The sequence below is a fragment of the Canis lupus genome, chromosome 25 (genome assembly GCF_003254725.2).
Source record: "Canis lupus dingo isolate Sandy chromosome 25, ASM325472v2, whole genome shotgun sequence".
NCBI lineage: Eukaryota > Metazoa > Chordata > Mammalia > Carnivora > Canidae > Canis > Canis lupus.
Window position 1 is genome coordinate 26,917,732 of NC_064267.1, and position 27,896 is coordinate 26,945,627.

The following is a 27,896-nucleotide window of genomic DNA, read 5'->3' on the forward strand; positions in this document are numbered from 1 at the left end:
CCGGGAGTCTGCTGCTTCCTCTTTCTCTGCTCCTTCGCCCTGCTTGTTGTCTCTCTCTCTTTCTCCCTCCCTCTCTCTCTCTGTCTCAAATAAATAAAATCTTAAAAAATATAGAGTAGTTAAAGAAAACAACAACATAGTTATATCAACCTCATGAAACTTCCTCCAACTTCTGCTGAACCCTGCCCAGATCCCATTGCGTCACTTTTGAGAGCAATGTTTCTCAAAGTTTAGAGTGCGTCAGATTTAGTGTCCTGCCTTCTCAAAATTTAGTGTGCAGTCACTTGGAGGGTTTGTTAAAATACAGATTCCTGGGTGGCACCCCCAGAGATCCTGACTCAGCAGGTCTGGGGTGGACACTGAGAATTTGCAATCCCTAAGAAGCTCCCAGGTGATGCTGACACCGCTGGTCCACACTGGGTGGTGAGATTCAAGTTCAGCAGCTTGAAACCTACTTGGTTAGAAGATCTCTGTGGGGTTCTTACATTAAACATACAGGATTCACCGAGGCAGGGCACCGGGTGTGCTGTTCTAGGGCCCCTCCTCTCATCCGGGACGACCCATCTGGCATATCAGACTAGACACTTTCTGAGAATCCTACAACCTCCAGAAAGCTCTTCTCTGTACCCGGAAGGAAGGGACTTTCATCAGTGACTTCTAATCAGACACAGAGCGGCGCTAGGTGAGGAGCAGACCTGCCTATTTCCTTGCAGGAGCCGGGGCACTTCAAGGAAGTCACTTACTTCCCTCTTCTCCGTTTCCCGATCTGCAGCATCAATTCCCTGACCCCCTCCTTGCCTCCCCCACAGGATGATGCGTCGGAAGGTATTTTGTAAATGACCCACCACTGTCTGTGCACACGGAAGGGGCTGTTACTGCCCATTCTTGTGAAATCCTTACTCGTGCTATTTCTGGGCAGGATGGGACCCTGCAGGCCTCTGGATTCTTCACCGTGAACCCCGAGATGCAGCTTGCATTCTGGAAATTGAGCTGTAGAGCCAACTTTGCTCTCAGGCTTTGGGGTCCCTCTCAGGCTGCCCTTGTGTGGGGGCACTGAGCCACAGTTCACCCCTGTTTGGATCCTTTGCCCCGTGGAGGCCAGACAAGCCTGTGTGGGCACAGACAGTTGGTCTTGCTTCTCCATCTCTCCAGGGGCTTCACTTTGCTTGGGGTCTGAAGCCAAGGGCTCCGTCTGTGTTTTGGTCTCTTGGTGCCTGCGAGCTGCTGTGACACAGGAAGATGACTTGATGACACTGCCGATGCTGGCGGTGAGGTGAGCTGGCAGTGGGGTGCTGCATCATTGTCATCATTGTCATCATCATCATCATCATGAATATCATCATCATCATTATCTGAGCAGCCACCAGATAGCTTGTGCCCATGCTGGGCTGGGTGCTGAGCTGCATTTGTCATATGCTGTCTCTCAGTCTCAGGGTAGCCCCTTAATATAAGTATCATCATCTCCATTTTACAGATGAGGAGACTGAGGCTCAGAGACAATCTGCAACTAGGTCAAGATCAGGCTGCTACTGAATGTAGATCTGAGACTCAGAGTCTTTGGGGGACCAGCTGGTACTACTACCTCCTTCTCCCACCCTGCCTCTCAGGATTTGGCCAGCACAGCAGCAACATGCCCCAGGAGAAGCCCATCTTATTTATTATCACCAGGGAAGAGGCAACCTGAGCCGAGATACACGGAGATGGGTGTGCTGGGTCAAGACCCAGCACAGAGCAGCCTTGGCCATTAAATGTCACATATATACCCTTCTAACTTGTCACCCCTGTCCCTGTCAAAGGCAGGTGGGAGGTAGGAGGGTGGACAGGCCTAGGCAGCTGCAGCTGTCCCACCTGGGGCTTGGCAGCCCCCGGCCTTCCTGGGTGCCTGCACCATTGGAGTGAGGGTTTGGGGCCAAGGATGCCTCCCATCCACCTGGTTTTAGGTAGCCATTGTGCTGACCTTCCTAAGATGCATGCTCCTCCCTCCCTGGAAGGCCTCCCATGACTCCCTATTGCTTATAAGATAAAATCCAAGCTTCTCAGCACAGTATCAGGCTCATGTTCTCTGGCTCCCCAACCCTGTGTCTCATGGGCCCTATCCCTCCAGGAGCTTCTGCCTCATTCCCACAAATATCCCCTACATTCCACCTTTATCCCTTTGTTTGTGCTATTCTCTCTGCCCACAGCATTCTTTTTATTTTGCTTGCAAATTCTGTTCCTCTTGCAAAACCCAGGTAAAGTTCTTTCCCTCCACATTATATCACACAACCATTGAGACCCTCGATACTTCTCTCCAGCCCTCCCCATGCAGCCCCTCCCCTGTTCCCTTGGCCTGGCCCCCTCCCCCACCCAGGTAGTGCGCATGTTGAGGGCAGGCATTTCATCTGATTTGGTTTTGGTCCTGGATAGTGTTCTGTAGATGGTTGGCACTCAACCCATCATTGTTGAATAAATGACAGTCTGTGCTACGGTGACAACTACACTGCTCTCAGAGTCTGAGGGTCTGGTTCTGGCTCTGCTATCCCCGGGCTGCTCACCTGTTCCTCTCTAGGCCCCAGTTTTGTCATTTGTAAAAAAGGGAGTTGGACTTCACAGGCAGTTCTCTTCCATTGTACAGAAGAACTACCTGGGAAGTGTTTAAAAGATGCATTCCCAGGCCCCCTCCCAAGAGTCACAATCTGAAGTTTTGGGGTAGGCTGAGGATCTGCACTGCTCACACACACCCAGGGAGCTTTCTGCTGCTGGTGGTTCTCAGACTATCTTTGAGTGGCCCTGGTCCAGGTTAGGCTTCAAGGCAGGTCCTTCCTGGGACAGAGGGGCTAGTAGAGCTGTGAGGGGAAGAAGGGGCTGTGTAGCTGTGGCCATGGCATGTGAGGCAAGAGCCACCATCACATCCTCACCATCACCATCATTACCATCTTGATCATCTCCATCATCATCACCATCACCACCACCTCGATCATTATCACCATCCTCATGCCATCACCATCACAGCCGCCACCACTCCTCAGCGCTCAGCAGGAGCCAGAGCTTGTACTAATGCCTTTATGGGCATTATTGCCTTCAGTCTTCTCAAGCGCCATGTGAGGTAGGGCTCAGAGGGATGACTGGTCATTGCCCCAGGGCAGACCCTCGGTGCTCCAGTCTGTGCAGAGCCCCATGTGCCAAGCCGCCCTGCTGCTGGTGGGAGCTTTCACCTTCCCTGGCAAGCCTAGAGAGAGCAAATAGGGTGCTTGCCCCCTCAAAATTTATTCCTTCATCCAGTGCATCTCTATTACAGGCCTCCTTTGTACCAGATGCCAGGCTTGAATTTGATCCAGGCCAATATTTTTTTTCCCCATTTTCACAAAACAAAGATTTTATTTTTTCTTTCCCCAACCCCTTCCTTCACAATTTAAACTCCTGCTAAAATAGCGTGCGTGGCTGAGCCTCAGGCCAATTTGTGTCTTTGTACTCAGCACACACACTCCATCTTTCACACCACAAACAGCTTTGCTCAGGAAAAATATGTTTTCCCTCTGCAAAACTGCCATTTTAGGGCAACACATAGAAGGCAGAAAGAGACTATTTCACTTTTTCTTCCCCTGGAAAAACCCACCAAGATGTTGTTTTCCCTTGCTTTTTCTGGAGGGGAGATATTTTTTGACAGCTTTCGTCGCTAATCTGGCTCTCAGCCCTATGTCTAGTGCCAACTTGTGAAGGAAGCAAAGGAAAAACTGGATGAGCAAAGACAAGATTCTTCTAGGGGGCACCAAGACCTTGTAATTCAGGGGTTGCAAAGGACCTTGTGGTAAGCCCAGTCTCCTGTCCCCAGGAGAAGCCCCCCCTTAGAAGCTCTGATGGGACACAGCTGTTGGGGGTGGTGGTGGAACAGGCTGCCTGCTGGGGGTCTCGATGTGCACTTACTCAACAGACATCCCTCCACACTTTCTTTTCACGGGCTGGAGAATGGGCTGGGTGCTTTAGGAAGACAAAAAGAGATTAATCGTGGCTTCTGCCTCTACGCTTTCCAGTCGAGTACAGAGTGAAGATTTGAATATGAACTTACTATTACACTGGGTAGAAAGTGATATGTATAGCCCAGGAAGTGTGACCAGAGTCCTAGCTTCACATGGGAGGCTCGTTTTAGGCAGAGGAGCTAGGGGAGGGTTGGAGGACAAGGTGGCACTTGAGCAGAGAGCAAACCTCCTAGTTGGTTTCTCTCCAGTCCCCGAAATTGAGCCCCATGTGGCTTCCAGGCATTTGTCCTCCTTCTGCTCCCTGGCCCAGCTCAGAGAGATTCCCCCTTCTGTGTGTGGCAGCCCTCAGGTGCTGGCAGACAGCTGCTGAGTGTCCCCGAGTCTCCACTTTCCAGGGCTAGCTTCCTGGGTGCGCACCGCCTCATGCTTCTGTCCTCACTGCCCGTCTACATGTGGGAGTGGAGCAGAGTGGAGTGTTTCTTTTCACTGTGGAGCTAGCTTCCTGAGCCAGAAGCCTCTGTGGGCTCTGACTGTCCCTGCAGCCCCAGGGCTGTTTTCTTACTGCTTCGTAGCCTTCTCGATGTAACTAAAACCACCTGAGCTGGCATAGCCCATCGGGGATCTCAGGAGACCCAAGGCCAGAGTGTAGCTGGACCCTGGGATCGTGCATCAAGAGGTAGATGTCCAAAGAATCCGAGGTGCTCCTCCCTACCCACCTGCTCTCCATCTCTCTCAGCATCTTTCTCTCCCAGTGCCAAGTTCTGATGGGTTCAGCTTGGGTCAGGTGCTCTTCTGGTGATTGGGCGGGGTCTGGGGAAGGGCCTCTGATTGGCTCAGTTTGAGTCAGGAGTCTGTCTCTGGTCCAATCAACAGGATCCCATGGACAGGGTCATCTCAGAGAGGCCAGCAGGGCCCACCCCTGGGATCAGGGGAGGGGCTGTTATAGAAGGGACGTTCACTATGAGCCAGGGAGATAGATGCTCAGTGCCCCCTGGATCAACTCTGCTTTTTATTAGCTGTGCAACCTCTCTGGGCCTCAGTTGCCTAATCCTTGAAATGGTAATAGACCGACCATTTGTTTGATAGGATTGTTTTTATAATCAAATGGAGCAGCACTGAAAGCGCTTACCCTGGGCGTGGCACATGACTCACATCTGTGAAGGGCAGCAACATGTCTACTGGATGATGGATCTGAAGGGAGGCTTTTCCTGGCTGGTCTCCCCATCTAGGGTCTTTCAGATGAGGGCATTAAAAAAGGATGGAGGTTTCACTTCAGGCCATCCCACCCTCCATGCCTGGGATATCTTTGATATGACCCGTTAGCAGTCTATGCCGTTGACACACGTTGCAAGAGGCCCCTCGCCCTTGGCAACAGGAGGCTGGGATAGACCTGGTCCTGTCATCACAGCCACAAGGACATTAGCTGAGCCATACCCTCTCCACCTGAGAAACATCTCTTTGACTCACAGGATCTCAGGTTCTATAGGACACTTATATGGGGTCATTGCATGAGTGTCATTCAGCTCATGCACCAGATTTCTCAAGAGGAAAGGGCACCTGGGTGGCTCAGTCAGTTAAGCATCTGCTTTTGGCTTGGGTCATAATTTCAAGGTCCTGGGATTGAGCCCCGTGTCAGGCTCCTTGCTCAGCAGGGAGCCTGCTTCTCCTGCCTCCTGTTTCTTCTTTCTCTTTCTCTGTCTCAAGTAAATAAATAAAATCTTTTTAAAAAAAGATTTCTTAAGAGGGAGGTTGTATTTTACCAGATGTTGTCACTAGGATTATTTGCGTTGATCAAGGGTGTTCAGTTGGAGGATTTCTGGGTACCTTCTCACTGTAGGTGCCCACTGTAGGTACTTATTTCACAAGGGTCTCCCAGGTGTCAGGGGAGAAAAAAGCAGTGGCAGCACCAGGGGTCTTTTTGAGGGCAGTCTGGAAAGACTATTCCATGGGGCTGGCATTATTAGGCAATTTCATGGAGTGACTGGATTTAGGACCATTCTGGAAGGCCTACTGGCATCCAGATGGAAAAGGAAGAGGGATGAGGGCATTTCCAGTCAGGGGCCCCTTAGAGATGGAATGAGAACAGTTGGGGCAGACAAGGGAGGAGCTGGCCAGGCAGGGGCAGAGATCTATGTGGGGTGAGCTGGGACAAGCATGGCCTAAGGGCCTGCATTCCTGAAAATTATGGATACTAAAGACCGGACTTAGGGGTGCCTGGGTAGCTTAGTGGCTGAGCATCTGCCTTTGGCTCGGGTCGTGATCCCCAGGTCCTGGGATGGAGTCCTGCATCAGGCTCTCTGTGGGGAGCCTGCTTCTCCCTCTGCCTGTGTCTCTGCCTCTCTCTCTGTGTCGCTCATGGGTAAATGAATAAAATCTTAAAAAATAATAATAATAAAGACTGGACTTAATCCAGTGAGCACTTGGGAGCCATAGCATATTGGGGAGTGGTGTGCATGGTTTGGGTATTATTATTACTGTTGCAGATTTACAGGTAGGATGCACTGGAGGTATGAAGACCAGTTAGATTGTAATGATTGCTGCAAAGTGGATGGAAGTTGCTTGGAATAGCAGAGTGTAGCAGGGATAGAAAGGAAAGGATTAGCCCAAGGGAGTTTTGAAGAGAAAATTGAGAGGTGAGGGTGGAATAAGAGAGAGGAGCCCCAGGTTTCAGGAGACTGGCAGCAAAGCAAAGGAAATATAACTGAGATGGGAAATGGGGATACAGTGGCTCAGCAAGGGGAGACAGTGAGGTCTTTCTAAGTCCATTTGGGCTGTTCAAACAAATACCACAGATTGGGTGGCTTAAAATGAGTATTTATGTCTCAAGTTCCTGGGGGCCACAAGTACAAGGTCAGGGTGCCAGTATGGCTGGGCTCAGGTAGGAATGCTTCTGGTTCACACAGCTTCCTTCTTGCTGTGTCCTCGTATGGTAGAGAGTGCGCTCTGTCCCTTCACCTCCTATTAGGGCTCTCACCCCCATCATGGGTCCCCATGACCTCATCTATCCCAATCACCTCCTAAACGCCCACATCTAAATACTATCTCATGAGGGGTTGGGGTGTCAGCACATGAATTCTGTGGGGGTGCGGTGGGTGGGCAGTCAGTCCATAAGAGTGAATGTAATGGCAGAGGGCCTCCTAAAGGGAGAAATGCTGATGACAATCCGATATAGGGAGACAGAGGGTCTTTCATTGGGCCATGTTGGGTATCGGACTTGAGAGTCATCAGCCCAGAAAGAAAAGTGGGGGTGTGAGGGTGCAGGAGCCTGGGAGGGAGGGGCATAGATGGTGGAGAAACATAGTGGCTTTCTTGGGGACAGCCAAGAAGAGAAGAGCAGTACCTGTGACATAGGATGGGGAGGGTCACTGAGGGCTCAGCCAGCATTCACGATGGCTGCCAAGGAGGCACAGTTCCCAGTGAGTAAGGTCTTTCTAAGACCCTGGTTCACAGGGCTCACAGCTGAGTAAGATGGAGAGACACGTATCAGGATCAGCCCGGCCCAGGGGTTACCTGCAGAGGGTTCGAATCCTAGCACTACCACCCACCAGCAGAGTGACCTTGGCAAGCCACTCTCATAGCAGAGCCTCAGGGTCCACATGTGTGAATGGAGATAATGATAGCACCCACCCATAGGGCTGCTCTGAGGATGAGCGGAATGGCACACACAGAGAGCTTTCTTAGTGCCCAGCTCATATTAAGTGCTTGCCATTAGCATAATTATTACTAAGGAGCGAAGGTACATCTACCAAGAGCTAAATACTACCTGCATGAGCCCCAGTAAAATTGGCTAGCTGGGGCCTGGGCTCAGTAGGCAGGGGACACCAAGGTAGAGCTCCTAGTAAGGTGGCATCCGCTCGTCAAAAGTAGTGTGGTCTCTCATTCATGGCCAGTGGGAATTCAAAATGGTGCGGCCACTCTGGAGGACAGTTTGGCAGTCTCTTAACAAAACTAAACATACTCTTACCATATGATCCAGCAACTGTGCTCCTTGGCATCTGCACAAAGGAGTTGAAAACCTATGTTCATGAAAAAAACCTGCATATGGATGTTTATAGAAGCTTTATTCATAATTGCCCAAACTTGGAAGCAGCCAAGATGTTCTTCAGTAGGTGACTGGATAAACAAACTGTGGTACATGAAGGCAGTGGAATGTTATCACTAAATAATCATCACTATAAAGGAATGAGCATTTCGAAGCATGGAAAGACGTGGAGGAAACTTAAATGCATATTACTAGGCGAAAGAAGCCCATCTGGAAAGGCTGCATACTGCTTGATTCCCACTATATGATATTCTGGAAAAGGCAAAACTATGGAGATGGTAAAAAGATCAGTGTTCACCAGGGATTCAAGGGGGTAGGGATGAACAGGTGGGGCACAGAGGATTTTAGGGCAGTGCAACTCTTCTGTATGAAACTGTACTGATGGATACATGTCGTGATACATTTGTCAAAACTCGTAGAATGTACAACACCTGGTGAACACAAGAGTGAACCTAACACAAACTGGATTCTGGGTGATAGTGATGAGTCAGTGTAGGCTCATCAATTGTAGCACATGTACCATGTACACCCTGGTGGGGATGTTGATGGTGTGGAGCTGTGTGTGGGGGAGGATGGGCAGAGGATATAGGGGAAATCTCTGTACCTTCCACTCAATTTTACTGTGCACCTGAAGTTTCTCTAAAAAATAAAGTCAGCTATTTAACAAGAAAGTAGCATGGTTGTGCAGGAGCCCAGTCCTCATTGCAAGTCGTGGATTGATGACGCAATCATTTGAGAATTTACTGTTCAGGAGCTGCAGTGTCAAGCATAGGCAATACAGGGAGGAAGGTCCCCCTGTGCCCTCAGGAACCACTTTTGTGTCGGTAGCAGCCACGATGGGTCACCACAATACAGGAGTGTGGGATGAGCCAGGCGATGACAGACTGTGGGGTGGCACCAGGGAGGAGGGGGCTCTCAGCCCAGCCTCGGGAGCTGTAACAATGAGTGGATATTGAAAGTAGAAGGCAATGGATGAGGGGTTACTTTTAGTGTATAATGGCCCCCACTTGATAGTTGAGAATGCATTGTCCTGCTCTTACTATACCGCATCAGGAGGCACAAGCTGTGTGTCACAGGTGAGGAAGCAGGTGGGACCCAGATGATTCATGATACCTAATGTGTATGACCTGAGGCAGTTCACCACTTCTCTGATCCTTGGTTAGCTTGTCTTTGAAATGGGACTAATGGGTACTTTGGAGACCTGTGGGTATTAAATGATGCTCTAGACCTGCGCCTGGCTGATGGAAATATAATGTAGCCCAAAAATATAAATCATCTCTGGGAGTTTACATTTTTAGTAGCCACATTCAAAAAAAAACTAGAAAGAAGTAGGTGGAATTAATTTTACTAACGTATATATCGTGATGTTTTATTAACCCAATATCTATCAGAAATATTATCATCTAAATGTGTAATCAATATTACATTTCTTCCTGAGATATTTAAATGTTTCGTACTAAGTCTGGTATCTGATGTGGGCTTACCACTCATGGCACATCTGAGTGGGGACCAGCCACATTTCCGGTGCTCACCAGCCACGTGCAGCCTGAGGTTGCCACACTGGAGAACACTGCTGTTGACAAATGTAGGTGGTTTCTATCCCTCCCTCTACAAGGGCAGATAACAATATCACACCCCAGAGCTTCACTAATTACTCATCTGGTCACACTCTATCTAGCATGTGTTAGTATTATTAGATCAAGAGCTTTATTTCACGCACCACGATTGTATATTCATAAATTCTAACTCTCGAATCCGCAAGCTTGCAATCACAGGCCCATGCAAACGCAGGAATTAGTCTTCCGTTCCTGAAGCAATTTGCGTTCACCTCTTTCAGAGTGCTTACGAAGCCTGGCATGTGTTGGGATGAGTTGCGTGAATCTCTGTCTCCCCCACCCTCCCACGCTGCCCCAACTCGAAGCTTCTTGGAAGGAAAGGATGTGTCTTGGGCACCCTTCTATCCCCCGCCGCTCCTCCCTGCACTCCAAATGTCTAGCTCCTGGCTGGTCCTAGCAGGTATTCAATAGGCATTTTTTTTTTAATAGACTCCCATCAACCAAAGTATCGGTTCCTTTTAGAAGAGAAGCATATTATAAAGGAAGGCTCTAAAGTCAGATTATGTAAAAATGTGTTGAAAGGCAGCAGGGACATCAAATGTAACCACCGAATTGAAGTTTTTATTTGAGTAGACATGAATCTGGCAGAGGTGAGCACACGGTTCCGACAGATGGGTGTGTGTTTGGGAGATGGGGCCGGAACAAAAGTGTCTGGAAATTTGTCACAGGCATTTGAACTTCTAATGAAATAAATCCTGTCTAACCCCTGCATGATGTGACATGCTCCGATCAGCTCAAAGGCCTTGTGGAAGGTGGGAGCACCTTGTTCTCCCTGTTCAATGTCCCAGCCCTCTTCCCCGGGGAGATCTGACCCCCTGGCCTCCCTTGCAGGCTTTGGTTACTGTGAGCCACAGGGACTCTGAGACAGCTGAGTTAGGGAGCAGGCTTTGACCAGCTTAGTGGCACCATGTGACTGGGCCAGCCACAGCTGCTACTAATAACGCTTGCAACCTTGGGGAAGAAGGGACAGTCCAGGGCTGGCTTCCCCAGGGCTCACAACTCCCGCCCTGTGTACTGTCTTTTTAAGAGGCATCAACTGGAGACTCTCTTCCACATCTCTTAGGCAGCCAGCCAGGGGCCAGGTGTCTGAAATGAAGGAGGGAGGAGGGCACCTCTAAGAAGTCTAGGTAATTTGGTCCCAAGGGCAGAGTGTGGTGGGGCTGGCATGGAAATGGGTGAAGTCCTTGGCCAACCACAGCAGGTGGTAGGGGCTAAGGAGAGCCACATACATGGTAAGGAGAGCTGCCTGAGTTCATTAATAACAATGATGGCCAACTCATGCTATTGTTTTTGTTTGTTTGTTTTGTTTTGTTTTTTAATGTGGTAGAAACTCTAGTAGGCATTTTACCTGAATTACCTTCTTTAATATTTGGAGCGCCCCTATGACCCAGGTTTTGTCTTATGCCCATCTCACTGGTGAGGAGACCCATCAGAAGCTGCGTGAATTGTCCCAGGTCACCCAGCGGCAGAGGCTGGTGGGACAGGAGTCAACAACCCAAAGTGGTGACATCAGAAAAGGAGTAAACATTTGGATGCAGAAAAAGACACATACGCGCACACCTGTCTTAGTAAGTATAGAACTTCTCGGCTGGAGGAAGGCGTCGTTGTGCAGCCGGTACCTTGGGGGGAAATGCTACCTGGCAGAAAAAGCAGTTCTAAAAGATACTGAGGGCATAGGCCCTTCTCTGCTTGTGGGTTTCCTCAACCCTAAATGGGGGGGAGGGGGTTGGAAAATATTTTTGCCTCTTCCACCACCCTTATCCCCAAGACACCATCTCAGATTCTAAGATGGAAAGCATCTCTCTCTCTATCAAGTAATCTCCACCTGCAGGAGCGCAGACCCCAACCACCCTCACTCCCACACCCCCTCCTGCCCCAGCCTAGGCTTCTGCCTCCCCCACCCCCTGCAGTGTTTCTCAAACAGTGGCCTATTGGACCACCAGCATCAGAGGCCTGGGGGGCCTGGGGCCTGCGAGGTGCAGGGGGTCTGCAGGCGGGTGGGGGTCCGCCAGGGATCAGAGCGCAGGGGTCCTGGCAGCGGCGAGGGCGAGGTGGGGACTGAGGGCGCTGGGCGCCTGAGAAATGGGGACACCACACCTGAGGGCGAGCCGTCCTTCCCGCCCCGGCACTTTCTCACAGCTCATCCCGACTCACTGATTGAGACAAGTTCCTGTCTCTGGTTTTTGTTCAGCACATCAGAGGCTGAGGCTGAGCCTTTGGTCTGGAGTTTCAACAAATTGGAGCTGAAATTGCCTCAGCGGGGTAACCGGGAGCGCTGTACAGTCAGCGCAGAGGAGTGGCACTTTGCCACGGGCTGTGAAAGCAGGAGCCCAAATCTGGGAAGCCTCGGGTTAGAGACACCTGGCTGCAGCCCTAGGACAGCGAGGGTGTTTCAGAGGTGCCTGATGGATTAAATACTGATTAAATATTAATAACAAATATAGAAATGGAAATTATCTATTGCTGTAGGCTTGCACCCTATAAGTGACAAAGCCCAGGCTTTAGGAACAAGAAACTTGGGTCTTGGTTCTACTACTTACCAACTGACACACAGTGGGCAAGGTAACCCTTTTGAACCTGTTTTTGTATCGGTAAAGGGGGAATCATCAATGTTAGTTCTAGTTGTAAGGATTTAAGAAGATAACAGGTGGAAGCACATGAGTTCTCTGCTCAGAGCACCAGCTCCATCCCTGGAGGGATGACCCACTTTGACACTTTGATGCTCAGTCTTTGCCCCCATCATGTCCAGGATCTGACTTCTGGTGTTGGCCAAATGTCTTAATGTGCTGTTGCACATGCACATGGTGGATGCTCTGCCTTGGACCCCCGGACCATTTGGCCACTTCTCATCAAGAGAGTTTTGGTTTACTGAACTCACAGCACAAATACCAGAGTCCATGTTTAAAGATGCCCTCCGGGTCATGGTCATGGTAACATAGGCAGGATGGTGGGCTTAGTCATCACCCTCTGGCCTTCTCCAGGAGTGCTGATGGGAATGCTGCTCTACTGCGCCTTTTTCTTTTTTTCTTTTATTTTTATTTTTATTTTTATTTTTTTACTGCGCCTTTTTCTAGACTGCTTGTGCTTTTGGCCTCTACTGTCTGTTACATGTCATAATCACATGCGTGAAAAACGTTGCACTCTTAAAGAGGGGGCTGTTCTGTCTAGGACATGCTGCCTGTGGACTGCAAGCTTTCCAAGACAGGGCCTGTTTTGGCTACCTTCCTTGCAAAGCTCTGCAGTGGGCTGTGGGCTCCTTACAGCTAGCTGGTGGCTCTCTTTTCTTTGTTTTCTGCAGTGTCCGGTCCAGTGCTCAGCTAGAGGCAGGGGCTATATGGAAATGCTTGGGAACACAGAAGTAGTCATTAGTACTAGCCAGCCATGGTGGTGTGAGGGACACTGGCAGAAGGAAAGAGGTCCATGTGAAACAAGGTCAAGTTCAAGGAGTTAAGCTGACCCTAATTGTTCCTTGAGGGCAGGGATTGTGCCTTATCTTGGTGGTATCTTTGGAGGCTGGTTAAGGCTTAACATAGAATAAAACAGAAGGGAAGATGTGAAGCTCTGTTTGGCTGTTCGTTGGAATTAAAAGTACAGCAAGACCAAGAATATACAGCAATCATGAACTCTGATGTGCTTCACAACAAAGTCTCCATGCACTTTGGAGCTTTGAGGATCCTAAATGATGTTGCTTGGGCTCCCAGTCACAGCTTCCTATCACTCCTTTTGAGCGGGGACTGTTTTTCTGCTTGAGAGGGGCAGAAGACCAGGAGCTACTATGAACTATGCTAGGCTCTGAAGAAAAGAATAATGATCGATTAATATTTGTGTTGTGAGTGGAAACTATTACTTAAACACGGCAGTGTCTCTGCCTAAAGGTTTGATACTAAGAGCATCCTTAATCTGATAGAAGGTAATGGAAGCTTGCAGCATCTAGAAACCCTCAGCTGCCAGTCATGTTAGCTGTATGCCTTGTTCTTCTCCTTATCACAATGAAAATCCAGACTTTTCAGCCACCAGATTGTAGGAAGAGCAAATACATTGTTCTTTACTTATCCCTTCCCTCCCCTGTGAGACTCTAAAGTCTCTAGTCTGAACTTATAAGAAAGGACCTGCATCTTCTCCACAAGGAAGCTGTTGTATGGAGGTGGGTTAAGACCTGGGGAGACTAGGGCTTGATGGTGGAAGCATTTGTCCAATAGACTCCCTGAGGTCCTTGATAAAAGGTGAGCGTGAATCCTAATTTCCTACAGGCAGATAGGGTCATGTTGATAAGTAGCTCACCCTTGCATAGTACCTACTGTGTGCCAGCGGTTCTGAACACTGTGTAAGTGAACTCTTCAGATCCTCACAGCGATCCTATAAGATAATTACTTGTACTATGCCCAGTTTACAAATGAGAAAAGACACACAGAGGGGTCAACTGACCTGCTTGGGGTCATACACAAGTTTGGGAGGAGCATACTTTTGGAAGGATGTCAAAAATATATCCTCAATCCTCATATTAGGAGAAAGTACAAAGTTGGCCTGAAAAACTAGCCAATAATGTCAATCGAGGGCTCCTTGGCTGGGATTACAAGGACCGAGAGGGGGGAAGGAGTCCCTTAGAGACTCTCTTGGAAGCACCCAAAGGGCTCCTCCCTGTCAAGCCAAACTGCCCAGCATGGGCTTAACGCTTCACAGGCTTTCTCATTTGATTATCACGAATGCCCCATGAAGCACAGGTCATAGGTAGAACTACTACTACCATTTTACAGGAGAAGTCACACAGAACTTAGCACGGGCCTTGGCACAGAGTAGGGACTCCTACTCTTAATTCAACAAATTCCTATTTGTTGAATTAATTCTTGCATGCCTAGATATTTGGGTGACTGCATGTGTGGATGAGTTTCTGTAGGGATAGAGGAATGACTGGAGAATGGGCCCAGGTTTCTGGGTGTGGTGTGTGCAGACGGCACCCGCTTCCTGCATTCAGTCACACCGATTGGGGCTGACCCCTGACTCCACCAAGAGTCCAAACTCAGCTCCTGAGACCTTCACTTGAAGTCCCCTCATCTCATTTCCATCCAGTAAGCGCCTGTGCTCCAGGAGTCAGGGCAGGTGCGAGCCCTTCTGAGACAGGCGAGTGGACTGTGGCTGGGCTGAGCAGGAAGGTGGCCCATTGTCTCCTGTCATCTGCTCTAACTAGGTCTGGCTCTTCCCTGCCATGCCCTGCCAGGGGGAAGAGAGCCTTCTTCTCTCATCTCCATTGATTTCTCCGTAGTTGTTTCTCCACTATTTATAACCCACTGCCTTTCTGCCACACTTTGGCCCAGCTGGAAGTAAACACCACGACCTCTGATCGGATTTCTCTTTTCTGGGTTCAAGCTTATAAGGAAGTAAAGAATCCTCAGAGGTCACAGCTTCTGAGCCCCACGGGTACTCGATCAATGCTGTACTCTTAGCTGAAGGTTGGAACCAATTAACCATGTTAGCCTTGCCTGCACGGGCTGTGTCTGCAAGCTCGGCTGGGGCCTGGCAGGGTTCTGAACCGCAGCCTCAGTCAGTCACGTCCTGGAAGCCAGAGCCTGCCGCCAAGCGCTGCTTACTCGACCACTAGGTGAACTCTGGGCCCCGAGCTGGGCCTAGGAGTAGCTGCAGCACAATCTGCATGTTTCAGAGCCTGTTACTGAGTCTCTTGCCTCCTTTGCCGGATGTCAGGAAGCCCTGTCTCCATCTCCAGAGAAGAAGGCCCAGAAATCCATCTCCCCTTTGGGCTGCTGCAACTCTAAAGAGCTGGCAGGAAGGAAGTATCGTTTTGAAGGGGGAATGGTCCAGAAGTCCAGAGGTGAAGGATCTGGACCCTCTGCTCTTGGCATCCCACCTCTCTACCAGGGGAGAGAAACTCCCATGGGTGGGTGCACAATGACTGCCCTTCCAGGGTCTGTCTCCTCATTTATCTCTGGTGAAGCTCTTCAGAACCAACACAGAGAGGAGAGGGAGAGTGAATCAGTGCTGTGCAATTCATTTTAATTCTGGTTCCATGCTAGGCCCTCTCTGGAATAAAGGGACACCAAAATAAACAAATCCATGTGCCATGGGAGGGTGACAGATAGGCTGAAGTCTACATAATTCATGGCAGATTGTCTTTTCTAACAGGGGTCCAGCAAATGAAACCAGGAAGAGGGAAGGAGGGATTTCAACCTTTTAACTGGGGGTAAGACAGAGATGAGGAAGCCTGAGGACTGGGGCTGAGCCTTGAGGCTGAGGGTGACCTGGGTTCATGGGCATGGAGTAGAGGCAGTCCAGGCAGAAGGTCAGCTTGGCATAAGCACGGTAGCTGGAACACCTGTGGGAAGCAGGAAGTAGTTTGCTGAGGCTGTGGCGGTAGGACTGTCAGGGGCAGCAAGGATGGTTACTAGCCAGATCATGAGAGAGAGATTAAAAGGAGGCTGGGCCAGTGTGAGGAGTTTGGCCTTCCTGGCACTGGAGAGCTATTGAAGGTTTGGGGCAGGAGAGTAAAAGACCACATTTCAGGAATAGTATTATGGCACTCCGTGTGTGTGCATGTGTGTGTGTGTGTGTAACTTTGATGAGAATGATAACATTGGACAAAAAAGTGTACCTTTCTCCCATGTGTATTCTTGAAGGGTACCTATGTGTCACGACCTGGAGTAGTGGAAAGTCCTGGGTTTTCCACAGACACTAAACCCTGATGGTCGTTCTAGTCCCTGCCTCCCTGTTTCTGTTCCTCTCCCTCTGGAGACCTGAATCTTATGGAGAGAAGTACCAGCCTAGCATCCCCATGGTGGAGACATCTGTTATGAGGTCCCCCCTTCCTACCATCGCCCCCATTCTGAGTTCATGCAGGGCAAGAAGGCTCAGAGATGCTGCCTGTCAAATACCTCCGCAGGTGAGCAGCTGTGCCCCAGTGTTCATTTCAGGAGCCATTTAGACACCCAGGAAAGATAGGTATGAACTGGAGCCTTGGGATCACTATGGTAACCAATTACATCTCAGCTGGTGGCAGGAAGTGAGCCATGAGCTGAGTCACCCTGAGGGGGAGGCAGTCCTGGGTGGGTGGGGGGATTCAGGCCCGGCAGATGGAAGGCCTGCTGACAGCAGTGTAACCCTTTGACATCTGGAGCGCCTCCCTTAAGAGGGCTGATCAGCGCTTCTATTGTCACGTGTCCATAGTTTGAAGATCTGGCCAAGAGCCTGAGGTTTCACTTATGTCACCTTAGGTGCCTGGGGACAGGTCTAGCAGAGGACTCTGATGAGTTAAGCTGATGGTTGGGGCCCCTCTCAATCTGGCCTGAGCCAGCTCCCTGCTCTTCTCTGAGCACGGTGCACTACCTTCTTGGCCGTCCAGTCCTGCAAAACTGATCCTCCCGCCCCGTTCCAGGCCTACCACCCTGTACTCCTATGTACAGGGTACATCCTGGTACCTCTGAAATGCCTTTCCTTCCGGGACTCTCCCCAACCTATTTCTCAAGACCCAGGTCAAATGCTTTCCTTCCTGTGTGTTTCCTAATTCTCCATCCATCACCTGTCCTGGGCCACCTATCACACGGAGTTAGTGTGCGGGGATCTGATGACAGAATGTCAGCCCCTAGCAAGTCCGCACACACCCTGTTGCTCTCTGGCTGACAGGACTCAGCAGCATGTGACTACACAGTAGGTCAGCAGATGCTTACTGAAAGAATGGGCGAATTAGTCTGGCAATGCTAGTAGGCAAGCCCAGCAGGATTGGAGCTGTGCTCAAGCCATCTGCAAGCAGAACTTGGGTTTTCAGACAAAACTACTCGAGGCACGTTACAGTTTGCACATTTATGCAGCTGGGATCCTGCAGCTTCCTTTCCATGGAGTAGGTTGTGAGAGCCTGGGTACCGGCCTGGCCAGACTGGAGTCCCGGGTTTTTTGTATATATTTGTGCATCTATATATCCATCCATCCATCCATCCATCCATCCATCATCTTTCTATCCATCTCTCTCTATATATATCTCTATCCTTATCTATCATTTATCTACCTCTATTGCCCATATGTCCAGCTATCATCTATATGAATCTATTATCTATGTGTGTCTATCCATTTATCCTATTAGCATCTGAAAGGTGGTCTGCTCAGGAATTAGGGCGTCTGAGAGGAAGTGGAAGCTAGGAAGGAACTGAGAGAATTGAGGCAAAGGAGGCTAGCCTGGCTCTGGGCCTCGCAGGCTGGGCTCGGGAAGAGATGGGGAGGCCCGGGGTGCAAAGCTACGCGGGCTCAGAGCGGGGGTGTGGAGGAGAGGGGCCCGAGAGCAGGCAGGGACGCCTCGGTGGCGCTCGGACGCAGCAGGCGAAGGCTTGGGGGCGACGGCTCCAGGGGGATGATGTCATTCCCCGCCGAGGAGAGGAAGGCGGGGGCTTTCGGAACGCCCCCGCCCAGGGCTGCGTGCCCCCGCGACCAGCCGGCGGGCGGCGCTCTCGGGGCGCGGACGGGGACTGCCTGGTGACCGCCCGGGCGACCCAGGGGCGGGGGCGGGGGCGGGGGCGCGCGGGCGCAGGCGACCGGGCGCTGGGCCGAGCCGGGCGGTGGGGTCTCCAGGCTCCGGGTGCGCAGGGCTCGGGGAGGGGCGGGGGGCGCGCTGTGCTTGCGCCCCGGGCGCACGCCCTTCAGGGGTCCCGGGCCCGCGCCCCGCGCCCACTCTCCCCAGGGGTCCCGGGTCCGCGCCCCGCGCCCACTCTCGCCGGGGGTCCCGGGTCCGCGCCCCGCGCGCACGCCCGCCAGGGGTCCCGGGTCCGCGCCCACTCTCGCCAGGGGTCCCGGGTCCGCGCCCACTCTCGCCAGGGGTCCCGGGTCCGCGCCCCGCGCCCACTCTCCCCAGGGGTCCCGGGCCGCGCCCCGCGCCCACTCTCCCAGGGGTCCCGGGTCCGCGCCCCGCGCCCACTCTCGCCGGGGGTCCCGGGCCCGCGCCCCGCGCCCACTCTCCCCAGGGGTCCCGGGCCCGCGCCCCGCGCCCACTCTCGCCGGGGGTCCCGGGCCCGCACCCCGCGCCCACTCTCCCCAGGGGTCCCGGGCCGGCGCCCCGCGCGCACGCCCGCCCGCCCCCACGGCGCCGACTGGCTGCGCCGAGCGAGCCCTCACCCTCCCGGGCTGGGGGCGCAGGGGCCGCCGTCGGGGTGGAGGAAGGTCCCACCCCGAAACCGCGCTCTCTGCCGAGCCTCCCGCCCTATTCCCGGTTGCCAGGGGACGCGTCCCTCGGCCTAGCCCGTGGGTTCTGAGGGGGCGCCCGGAGCAGGGGGCACCAGACGGCGGGCGGAGGGGTGGGGCGGGGTCGGGAGGAGTGGTGGCAAGTGGGGGAGCAGGCGGGGCAGGGTGGTAGCGAAGGATCTGCCGCGAGAAGGAGCTCAGGCCCCGCATCGTCGAGTCCTTCTGCCCCCGTAGTCGCCCCCGCCCAGCGGCCCAGCCAGAAAGCGCGGAGGCTTAGAGCCCTGGGTGTGACTTGTTGGCATCGCCACCGACCTAAGCCAGCAGGCCCGCAGTACAGGTCAATTCTCTTTCTTCCTCTCCTCCTCCCCACCCTGTCATCTCTCTCCCCCAAGCTCCTCCCTGGCTTTCTCTACCTCCTTCTTCTTGCTGCTTCTGAGCTCCAGTCGGTCTCTGAAGGACCTGACGGTGGGTCTTAAGTTGGGCGGGTTCTGCAGCCTGCCTGAGGATGGAGAAACTCAGTCACGGGCCTGGCGCCCATTCCCAGCTTCAAAGACATTCAAATGGGAGACATCAGTCTTTGCAGAGTTTTGTTGTCATTCCTCTAGTTTAGGGGCAAAGAACAGCAAAGAAACCCCCAGTCCATTGAGAGACATCCTTGTTCCTATGAATACTCCCTCCTGCCCCAGACCTTTCTTAAGTCAGCAATCCGGACTCGGATGAGGAACTCCTTTTCACAGAGAGCTGGGCATCTGGGATATGCCCAGAAGAGCACAAATAAAGGGGTAGCACCCGGAGATTTAAGTGCAGTGCTAGAAGAAACTGGGGAAGTTGAAACTGGAACTAAACGGATTTGGAGCACATCCCCACCCCCACCCCTTAAAAGAGTGTAGCTCTGTGCATGTTCCCAGAGTAAACATACCAGGTAAACAGCACCTGGATCAAGCTATTATGAGCACCTCGGAAATATCCCACATCTTTCTGGCCCTAACCCCAGGGCAACCACCATCCTGGCTTCTCCCATCATAGAGTCACTTTGTCTATTATGAAGTCTGTAGGAACCGAATCATACAGACTCTTTCAGGCCTGACTTCTTTAGTTCAGCATTATGTTGGGGAGGGTCATCCGTGTTTTGCCTGTGGTGGCAGGTGTTTCAGAATTTGGATGTCCTTCCTAATGGGACAGATGATTTTTCCATCCCAGAAAGCAGAAGGACAGTAGTGTGGGTCTTTCTTGCCTTGGATTTATCTTAATAGGGGCTTTTTCTTACTGTCCCTGGACCTCTCTTCTGATAACTTTAGGAATCAACTTTCCCATGGCCCACTGGGCAAAAGTTTTACCCAGGATGTACGCTGAATGGCCCACTGTCCTGACCCCCGAATTTCTCCTAGCAAATTGCCTTTCTTTAATCCCAGGGAAGGCTTTGAACTAAGACCCAGCTGGAAAAGCAACACTGAGAAAGATGTTCAGGTGAACCTGTGTTCTTCTTACGTGGCCTCCAGGAGGGAACAAATGGGTGAAAGAGGGAGGGGGAGGCCTCCAACCTTAATTGGAGTATTTGCAGGGGCCAGTTGTGTAATTAGTATCCTTGGGAGCCTGCAGGGGATTTTTCTGCCTTCAAGGAAAGAACATTTGCAGGCCTACACAGGTTAACAGCTTCACTTTAAATATTTTCCTTTTGTGGTTAGCTCTGTGCCTGCTTTTGAAAATGTGGTCATTTAAAAAAAACAAGAATCAATTCTCCCAGAAGGGATGTGAAGGGCTGCTACACTCCTTGGGAGCCTTTTCTTCCTCACGCATAATAAAGATTGAGATTATGTAGGTAGGACAAATGCTTAGGGGCTCTGAAAATATGGATTATGCAAATGAGCTATTTAAGGACCTTTAAAAATGCTGACCCGGTCCCAGAGTATTTACTAGCTGTTAGAAAATGTGGATTGTCTAAATGGGCATTTGGGGACCTTTAAACACTCAGATTATGATGGATCTGGAGAGCCTAACAAATCCCTTCTGGCCCGTTAGACCTGTCTGCTGAGTGAGTGAAGAAGTATTTGGACAAAGCTGAGTTTTCACGCAGCGGCCTGGGATGGGTTGGGTCTGTCCTACAGCCCTGGATGTTGGAAGAGGAGCGCAGATGCTGGAGGAGGTTGGTGGCCTCACAGGGACCTCCCACAGGAGTGGTTTGGGTACAGGTCAGCTGGTAGACGGCCCCTGTTAAGTCAACCTTAACAGGTTGATTCTAGAGGTCCCTCTATGGCCCCTGGACTTCCTCTAGCAAATCCCTCCTACTTAAGGAACCCGCCTGAAGTGGGTTTTGATTTTTGTTTAATTCATTCTGCAAAGCAAGGGTAGAGAATCAATATAAATATGCAGGCACCGGTTTCCATACCAATTGCAGGGATATACTCTTCTCTACTCTAGTTAGGGATTAATGGATGGCATGGTTCCCATCAGCAGCACAGATCTGGGCCAGACACAGGCACTGCGATTTCACAAAAAGGGGCCAAATATTAAGTGTCTCTCTTAATGAATCTGGAGTGACAAGTGCTGGTAGGAAAGTCAGTCCTTGATCGTCTGGAGCCTGCCTCTGCCAGGCTGCCCCAGACTGAGCCCTTCCAGGCAGGCAGCTGGAGAACCGCGAGCATGAATCTCAAATAAATACACACAGACTTGTTTCCCGATCCAGCACCTCTTTGGCCACAAGAGTCAGCATTTTTCAACCTCACCTTGTGAGGTGCTGTGCTGAATCCTTCTCTCTCTCTCTCTCTCTCAGCCCTCCCTTCTCCTTGATGGAGAGACCCCTAGAACACCAGCTGGTAGATCAGATCAGTCTTCTCAGCCTCCTCCTCCTGCATCTCCCTACATACAGCAGGAGATCTTGGGCGGGTTCTGTAACATCGCTGAGCCTCGGTGTCTTTCTCTGTAAGACAGAGGTATTCATGGCATCTGCCACTTAAGGTCACCGTGAAAATGAAATACTGTATACTGCCTGGTATACAGTAAGCACGTAATACGTGTTAACTTAGAAACCCAGGTTCCCATTTCAACTACCCTCCCCCCCCCATACTCTGCTGTGTGACCTTGGGAAATTCACTTCCCCTTTCTGGGCCTCACATTTTTATCTTCAGACTGAGGCTGGGTGTGGTCCAAAGATGTAGAAGAGCTTGTATTGCTCTGATGAGCTAAAACACTGCAATTCAACAAGGCATTGCCACATTCCTGGGGCCCAAGGGCATGTGAGCCAGGCCATGGATGGCAGGTGTCCTGGAAGCGCAGATAGTTATTAGAATGGAGTTGTGTTGTTATGGCAATGGATTAGAAGTGGCTCGACATGAGGCAAAATGTGTATGTTTGTGGTAATTAATGAGGTGCTAATGTACATACAGATGAGTTACTAGGGAAGACTATCAAAACCAAGGTTAATCCAGAAAAATGAAGGCACTAGATTGGAAAAGAAGGAGATGATCGTGGAGAGGGGCATTTAAACTGGGGAGTGGAAGACACGTGGCAGGAAGGGAGGATATCTTGCCCATTGCTTACATTTTTCCAGCTCTCCTCCCTCCCGCTATGGTGCTGGAAACTCTTAGGTCTACTAAGAGTATAGTTTGGGGCTACCCCCAAGAACAATGCTAATAATAATAGCGGCAGTGGTTATAACGACACTAATAATGGACAGATGCTCAGTTATTGAGCTTCTACTATGTGAAAATGGTGTTGTGAATACTTTTCACTTGTTAATTTATGTAATCTTTCTTATGTGTCATTATTCATAGGTGTCATTATTATGCACATTTCACAGGTGAGAAAATGGAGGCACAGACACATATAGTGACTTGCCAGGTGTAATTTACCCACACAGCAGTTCCCTAAGCAGATTCCAAATTGGCCTGGGCCATTACTTTCCCATGTGTCCCCATGCTGGTGGTCAGGGGCAGGGTGTGGGGATGTGGTGAGGGGCTGACTCTAGGCTCAGTGAAGCAGGTAGATTCAGTTGAAGTAGGTGGATTTCTCCGCATGCACTAAAAGAGGCTTAAAGGCCATGCATGCCATGTTCCACATTCTCCTCACTTGGGTACTCCTGGACATAAACAGAACTAAAGGCCTCTATCATTGACGGAGTGAATGGTTCCAAAGCTGGCGGCATGATGCCTGGCATGAACATGCCTGAACCATTTCATCACAGCTTTAGGTATATGAATGTCACTTCTCTGGAATCATGTGGGCCTCTTAGTGGACCCCAGAGCAGGGTACAGCTCTTAGCTGGCTGCTTTGCCTTGGTGGCTATCTCTGACTGGACTGTTCTTCTTCGACACTCTTACCACCAGCATCCCCTACACTCCCTCCTTCAGGTCTTTACTGAAATATCTCAATGAGGCCTCTCCATCTATTAAAAATCACAACCCTCTGACTCAGGTATGCCCTGTCCCTTCTCTGCTTTATTGTCTGTAACACTTTTTTTTAAATCTAATTTTTCATTTTATTCCTTGTATCAACAGGTTAAGAAAGTGAAATTCTCCTGCATACTGATTGATTTATGTTTATAAGCACACAAAACATTATTTCACAAAGAGAAATATTCAGTAATCCCCTTCAATGCAGTTTTATTTCTTATTTTAATCTAAATTTAAGAATTTAATACGATAAGCTAAATACACACAAAAATTGTGTATCCTGAACTACAAAAGTAGTTTCCATAGCCATATACGATTTTAGTCGAGTACATATTTCCACAATGAACAAGTACTAACAAACGTTAATAAAACACTATCCCAAATGCTTATCCTTCCATCAGCTTTTTAAGTAACACCACTTCTACTACTGAAAGCATTTATTTTTAGAAGCTGTAATCTGACCTAGGAAAATGAGTTCTCTTAAAACTTGACAACTAGTACATTATTAAGTCCAAAGGTTTTAAATCAAAGCCTTCCAATACAGAAGAATTCACATGAAACTTTTAGTTTAAAAAACAAAAAAAAAATCATTCTTGTAAGCTAAAGAATATTAAAAAACAAGTATCTTAAGACAGATAAACATTCCTCCAAAACACTATTGTTTTCTTGTATTATCTTCTTTAAAAAAAAAAAGCAAACCAAAAAAAGCAATTCACTCTTTTAATAACTTCTTAGACTTCCGTTGTCTAAAAACTTTAGAATACACGAAACATCTTAGCAATCATAATCAAAGATGCTCTTTAGATTTCATATATTAAACAGCTATCATATAGCCTACAAAGGCACAAATACACTCAACGCATAAATACTACTTCCTTATTTAGACAGTCAAAGTTAGAAGGAACTGCAAGGTACTTCAACTTACATGTGGTCATTAAAACCCAACAAGTAATTCAAGTATAGTCATATAAGTGCAGGGAATTCAAGGCTCAAATTTCACTCTAAAATTGAAGACCTGAAGATAAAAGCTGAAAACTTTGTGTTTCTCCATCTCGCATATACATGGATAGATATTGGGACCTTACTGTGGAAAATATACAGTTATTATACATGGTTTCCCCAGAAAATAATGAAGCTTCAGAAAATACAGAAAGTGTCAAGATTCATAATTTGCTTCATCAAAAGCTTTTCTAGCTCGTTTCAATTCTTCATTCATAGTAAGCAAGTCTTTAACCCTAGCAAACTTCCTTAGGTCCTTTCAAATCAAGAAAATGATATCTTCAACTTGTACCTGACCTTGTCTTCCAGTTGACATGGAAGTCAGTATGAGTCATTTCATTGATATCCACTGACTCAGTATAAGGATTCTGGTCATCCCCAAACCCATACATCATACATCACAATCCTTTAGAAAAAAATCTCTCTCTCCCTTTTTTTAAAGATTTTATTTATTTATTCATGAGACACACACACACACACACACGCACACACACACACACACACCACATACAGAGAGGCAGAGACACAGGCAGAGAGAGAGAAGCAGGCTCCATGCAGGGAGCCCCATGTGGGACTCGATCCCGGGTCTCCAGGATCATGACCTGGGCTGAAGGCGGCACTAAACCCCTGAGCCACCCGGGCTGCCCTAGAAAAAAAGTATCTTCCTTTTACCCTGTCCACCTTCTGCACCTCCTCCAATTTCTTCATTTTCTTCCGCAAAAGTAGGGTCTTCCTCCTCGTCTGCCATGCCACCAGCCAGCCTCCAGAGCTCCGCAGCCTTGCTCGCAACCTATTGTCTGTAAGACTTAAAGCCATCTCTATCACTTACTCTCTTCTTCCCCATTAGATCGTTAAGTTCCATGTGGCCAGGGGTCTTTGTCCATTTTGTTCTCTGCAGTATCCTTAGCAGCTAGGATAAACCTGGCACTTAGTAGAATCTTCTTAAGCACTTGTTGAATGAATGGATGAATGAATAAATGAATGAGTAAATGAATGGAAATTTCAGGACCCTTCTCAGTCTCATCTGCCAGTACCTGTCCTCTTCTGGAAGATGCCCATCCACTCTGTGACTATTGCAGGATCCACTTCCTCCCCAAGGCCCTACCTGGGACCCCTGTCCTTGTAGGCTTGTTTGTCTCCTTGTTATAATGGTTTGTTTTCATGTCAGTCTCTCCTAGTAGGTGGGGGTTCCCTAAAGGGACTTCAGTGTGGGAAGGTGCTTGAGTTTGGGGCCAGAGTTCAATTCCAGCTCTGTTGCTGACTGCTGTGGGTTTGGGCAAGTTACTTAACTGTTCTGAGTCTCAGTTTTCTCATCTGTCAAACAGATAATAATCTTGTTTTGATAGGGTTGCTGTGAAATGTAGAGGCAATGTATACACTGTGCATAGCAAAATGCCTAGCACATAGTAAGCATGGCATGGCATCACAGGAGGTTACAAATAAAAATGGCCATGTCACTCTAGCCAGATTTCAGCTGCTACAGTGGTAGGAAGCTGGTGGTCACTGTACAGCCATACAGGCCTAAATGCTCTCCATCTCGTCTGATCTTGGAAACTAAGTACAGTTGGGCTTGGTTAGTACTTGAATGGGAGACGAAACTTGCGTTCTTTGGACTCCTGAGAAAATCTGGTTTCACTTTGTGTCAATGTCATGAAAGAGGAAATGGTGGGAAGGGGCGTCTGTTTTAGACTAAAGGACAGTAAAGAGGCCTGGCAGTGGAAACAGAATATATGAGCCTTGAGGTTGAAGGAAAAAAAAAAAAAAAAGAAACAAAGAAAGCTTAAAGAACATTTTGGGGGAAATTGGGAAATTTTGAATGTGTACTAGTTATTATTGACTCATAAATGCATCTCGTCTCTTGGGTGGAATTTTTAAAAAATGTTTAATGATCACTAATTGTGTGCTAGGCATTGTGTTAGAAAGGCATTTTACATGTGCTGTATCATCTCTGCAGGGTACAAATCATTATCTCATTTAATAAATGAGAAATGGACACTTAGGGAAGGGAAATAATTTGCCCAAAGTCACACCATGTGAAGTGCTGGGACCAGTTGTTATTATTATTATTTTAAAGATTTTATTTATTTATTTATTTATTTATTTATTTATTTATTTATTTATTTATAGGAGTATGTGCTTGTGACTGCGGGGAGACACAGAGAGAAAGAGAAAGTGAGAGAGAACCTCAAGCAGACTGCCCACTGAGTGTGGCGCCCCATGTGGGACTTGATCCCATGGCCCTGAGAGCATAACCTGAGCTAAAACCAAGACTCAGAGGCTTAACTGTCTGAGCCACCCTGGTGCTCCTGGGATCAGTTATTATTATGTTTTAATAAACATTGCATTTCAGAATAGTTTTAAATTTACAGAATTATTGTAAAGGTAATGCAGAGTCCCCATATATTCCATACCCAGTTACCCCTGTTATTAACACCTCTTGCTAGTATGGAATATGTGTCACAACGAATGGACCAATATTGACACATTACTATCAACTAAAATCCATATTTTATTCAGATTACCTTAGTTTCCCCAATGTCCATTTTCTGTTCCAGAATCCTGTCCAGGATATCACATTGCTTTTTTGTCATCATGTCTCCTTAGACTCCTTTAGACTATGACAGTTTCCCAGATTTTTCTTGTTTTTGTTTTTTCTTGACAGTTTTGAGGCATACTGGTCAGGTGTTCTGTGGAAGGAAGAATGAGTAGGACCAATTTTGAACCCAAATTTGTTTTTCCAAAGTTCATGCTCTTTCCAGTAGGCCCTGTCTCTTTCCACAGAGAGAGAAAGAGAGAGAGAGAGATTGATTTACTATGGAGCAACTTGCCAAAGGCCAAGAAGTTATGAAATAGAACCAACCCACATCTATTGACTTTCTAGAACGGTATAACTGGGGGCCTGGCTTCTTGTCTGTGCTATAAAACTTCCTTATACAACTTTAGACAACAGTTTAAGAAGAATGACTCCTTCTAGCCCTTGCTCTTTGTGAGCTTGAAGGTCCTCTTGCATCTAAGTGGTGTCCCTCAGCTCTGGGAGGGCCACCAGGCTGCAGTGGACACAGGTGCTCTTTATCACCAGGCCTGGGGCCCTATGACTGGATTGCCTTGCATGATGAGCAGCATGGCCTGTGGCTCACCCAGGCTTCCAACAGGCTCCCAGCAGCATCTCAGCCCAGACAGTGTGTTCTGTCTGCTGATGGACTCTGTGGGAAGCCTGTGGAGACCCCCAGAGACTGAGCACAGCAAGGGATGGGATGCTCCAATCTGAGGAAGAAGGAATCAGAGAAATCCCTGGGGCAAGTCGCCATTTTTTACGTGCTGGCCCACCTGCCTGAGAGCCAGGGCCAGCCTTAGGGGGAGCCAAGTGGGAGACAAGGCTGGTGTGGTGGGGTACTGTGGATGACTGGGTGAAAGAGATCGGGCTTGGTTCTGTAGACAGTGGGAGCCAGTGGGGTTTCTGAGCAGGACAGGGCATTGTGAAAAAATGCTTGGTTAAACCACAGCTTCTCCACAGGTGTCACAAGTGAGGTACAGACGCAGAGCTGGCAGGCCCTGTTTGACACAGGGCTTCGCTGTCCTCCTCCTATAGCAAATGCAACAGTCAGAGATGCAGTTCAGTCCCTGTAAGCAACAGCCAGAAAAAGGCAGACACATGCTTCCTTGTCTTTCCTCACTTAGCCCTGGTTTCATTGCTCTGGGGCCTACACACCTCTGCCCTGCTATC

The 27,896-nt window shown here is 49.3% G+C and overlaps 1 protein-coding gene and 1 pseudogene across 1 annotated transcript in view; one reads left to right on the top strand and one right to left on the bottom strand.

Annotated features, from left to right (window-relative positions):
- The window catches only part of XKR6 (XK related 6), a 315,137-nt gene that overhangs the window by 183,317 nt on the left and 103,924 nt on the right, over positions 1-27,896 (top strand). The gene's annotated exons all lie outside the window — the stretch shown is intronic.
- On the bottom strand, positions 24,254-25,126 carry LOC112669656 (transcription initiation factor TFIID subunit 13-like; annotated as a pseudogene).